The sequence below is a fragment of the Salvia hispanica genome, chromosome 2, assembly GCF_029641045.1.
Source record: "Salvia hispanica isolate PSC_SH4W2 chromosome 2, Shi_PSC_v1, whole genome shotgun sequence".
In the NCBI taxonomy this organism is placed as follows: Eukaryota; Viridiplantae; Streptophyta; class Magnoliopsida; order Lamiales; family Lamiaceae; genus Salvia; species Salvia hispanica.
This window is the reverse complement of record NC_142693.1, coordinates 25,021,831-25,025,580: the sequence shown is the minus strand read 5'-3', so window position 1 is coordinate 25,025,580 and position 3,750 is coordinate 25,021,831. Positions and strand designations below refer to the sequence as shown.

The 3,750-nt window shown below is 39.7% G+C and overlaps 1 pseudogene; it reads left to right on the top strand.

Moving 5' to 3' along the window:
- The first annotated feature begins 298 nt into the window (after positions 1-298).
- On the top strand, positions 299-3,356 carry LOC125217769 (receptor-like protein 54; annotated as a pseudogene).
- The last annotated feature ends 394 nt before the right edge of the window (positions 3,357-3,750 follow it).

The following is a 3,750-nucleotide window of genomic DNA, read 5'->3' as shown; positions in this document are numbered from 1 at the left end:
TTTAAAACCAAATCTCACTTCTATCATTTTCTTCACATCCAAATCGTATACGTCTACTTGTGGAATTACTATTTGGTAGACTTTTCCGAACCCCAACGAGGCTCGAATTCAATAAGCGACGAAAAAAAGTTAATTCCATTTTCACGAGTGCTATATGTAGTGACTTTATACATGCTTTTTGAAGAACCAAAATTGAAATAAATATATTAAGTAAAATATAAAAATAATGATAAGTGGTGGTTTTAAAAAGGTATCAAAGTAAACTGTGATTATCTATTTAAACGCACGTTAATTCACCTATTTCATTTGTACACAAACAGAAATATGAATATCTTCTTTCACAATGCTTTCAAACTTCTTGTTGTTCAGCATACTGATTTCTTCCTTCATCTTCACTACTCATTCCTATAATAACAAATGTCTTCGCCATCAGGAGATCTTGTTGCTACAACTCAAGGATGAGTTGATCTTCGATTCCTCTGTTTCAACAAAACTCGTGCGATGGAATGTAAGTGATGAGTGTTGCTCATGGCACGGTGTGGAATGTGATGCTTCTGGCTACGTCATCAGTCTGCAGCTCGATGAGTAGGCCATATCTGGTGGAATTGGGGATTCGTCGAGTCTCTTCAAATTTAAATATCTGCGGGAGCTTAGCCTCGCCCTTAATCACATGAGTTACTACACTGATCGCATTCCAAAAGGTATTGGCAATCTGACTTATTTGACACACTTGGATTTGTCATATGCTAGTTTTGGTGGGCAGGTTCCTTCTGAAATTCCTTAAAGAGGTTGGCTTATCTCGATATCTCCGGCTACCCTAAATCATTAGTTCTTCATAACCCAAATTTGGAGATGCTTGTCCAAAATCTAACAGGGCTTAGAGAGCTCTATCTTGACGGTGTCAACATCACTTCATCTGAGGAAAGGAGTAAATGGAGTCACATTATATCATCATATATACCCAACCTCACCTCTTTAGGCTTGTCTCTTGTGATCTACTTGGCCCTCTGGCTAAGTCATTCACGCAACTCCATTCCCTCTCGATTCTTCAACTATCCTTCAACGATCATTCAGCAGTAGCAGTTCTGGACTTGTTCGATTTTCCGAATCTGACCTACTTGATTCTTATGCGCTGCAATTTGAATGGTTCTATTCCATCCACCTTTGCCAACCTCACCAAGCTGGTTTACATCGATTTGTTTGGTAACTCTTTGACCGGCTCACTTTCTTCTACGTCATTTGAAGGTCTTTCCAATCTCACTCAGCTGAGTTTGGAGTCCAATTCATTCTCTGGTGACATTCCCCACTCTCTCTATGCTCTCCCTTCATTGTTGCTACTTTATCTTGGAAACAACCAGTTTACTGGCACTTTTCAACTCGATAGCTTGAAAAGCCTTGCCAATAATCTTACAAACCTTGACCTATCTAACAACAACTTGTCTGTAGATGTTGGCAGTGGGAACTCAAGTTCATACGAACATCTCCCGTTAAAACAGCTATACCTAGCTTCATGCAACTTGTCCGAATTTCCATATTTAATCAAGCATATGGATCTGGAGGAATTGATTCTCTCAAACAATCGTATTGCAAGTGGGATACCTAGTTGGATTTGGGGAACACAACTTGATACTTTATACCTCTCATCTAATCTTGTAACCGGTCTGCAAAAGCCTTATCATTTCCCTGCTTCTCTAGGAATCCTAGACTTAGGCTCTAATCAGTTGAAGGGTGAGTTGGAGCTGTCCATTCCTCCAGAATCTACACTCTGGTCCTTGTCTCTTAATAATACCAGTTTAAGTGGATCAATTCCAACCTTCCTCTCTAATGTCACAAACATCGAACATCTTGACTTGTCTGACAACAAATTAAGTGGCGCCATCCCCGTTGGCCTACTTGAAAATGTTGGAGTGATTGATTTGAAGCGAAACAACATCAGCGGTAACATTCCAGATATTGTTTCTATGGAGTGCAGGCTAACATATTTGGAGCTTAGCAATAATAAGTTAGGAGGAAAGATCCCAAAGTCCCTCGAAAGGTGTGAGTAGTTAGCGTTCATGAATGTTGGGTACAACGAGATTGATGACACATTCCCATGCATGCTATCGTCCACGTTAAGTGTTCTTGGTTTGCGCTCCAACAGATTCCATGGAGAAGTGTCATGTCACAAGAGCTGGTCAAGGCTTCGAGTTTTGGATATATCTTCAAATAATTTTGGTGGAAGTCTGGAATCAATGAACTTCTCTAGTTGGAGTGGAATGATGATAAAGAATGTGTCGGATTCGTACGCAGCTCGAGTGCCAGTAACCATGAAAGGGATAGATTTAGAGCTACTCAACGCGCGGGGAGACATTGCTATCATTGATTTCTCCCAAAATAATTTTCATGGAAAGATACCAGATGCAGTTGGTGATCTTAACATACTTTTCCATCTCAACTTATCCCACAATGCCCTCAACGGAAGCATCCCAAAGTCATTTGGCCAGTTGAAGGTTCTCGAATCACTCGACCTCTCTGCAAACCAACTAACAGGCCATATACCAATGGAGCTTGGAGAGCTCACATTCATTGGAGTGCTGAATCTGTCATACAATAAGTTGGTCGGAATGATCCCAAATGGCTGTCAAATCCAAACATTTCCTGTTGAATCCTTTGAAGGAAATCCAGGCTTGTGTGGTTTCCCTCTCAACATAAGCTGCAGTCCTACCGATGACAACGACAATGGCCTGTCGCCGCGAGAACATGTAGAGAAGAAGGAGATAGAGTGGGAATACGTATCAGCTGCACTTGGATACGTTGTGGGTGTAGGGATCATTGTGTGGCTACTTCTATTTTACAGAAGATTCAGAGAGAAATACTTCAGCAAAATAGAAGAAGTTGTTGAAGGCATATTCATTGCCAGAGACATGAGAAGACGGCGTGCTAGAATGATAGACAGGAATCGAGCCAGGAGGCAATAGTGTTTTCTTCATAAGCTGTTTCTGTTTGGTAAGTTTATTTATGCTTGTGTATGTATTGACATTGTGTGTTAATGTTGTGTCTGTGTGTTTTGCTCTAAATAAGTGCAATGATATATGAGTACCCCAATGAGCCGAGAGATAGAGGCTGAATCGTGGGCTCGCCTACTCCATCACCCCGCCATCGCTCTCAAGGGCCGTTGTCAAACCTCATTGTCACATTCAATGACCACATCTTCTCCAAGATTCTGTTTAGTTGCATTCCTTATTTACACTTTAATTTTGGTATTTTCAATAATTACCATGTATCGAGTCGAGTATACATTCAGAGTTTTCTTTGTCGGCTCTTTCCTATAATAATAAAGAGAGTCGAACCGCATAAGATTAGATAAGTATAATAAATAGGTCTATTCTACTTTTATCCCAATAAAATAAATACAGTATCCTCCAACTCAAGATCGCCTCTTGCAATCATCAATCACACCCACTTCACGGTGCTCTTTTGATGAATTGCCTTTACTCCATATCAATACAGATAATAATTGCAAGAAATCATGAATCATAGTATCATACAAATGATATCAATTAACTTGAAATTTTAGAACCCTAGTGCTTCAAATTATTCAACAGCCAATCACTGAAATTGAAAAAAAGCATAAGAAGAGAAAGGCTTACTTTTGTAATGGCACATTTGTGATGTTCCTCATTAGCTCAGCAAGATTAGCATCGTCAAATTAGAGATAAATGATTGTTTGTTATCCTTTATCAGAAAAGATGGACTTTTTCTTCAAAAATA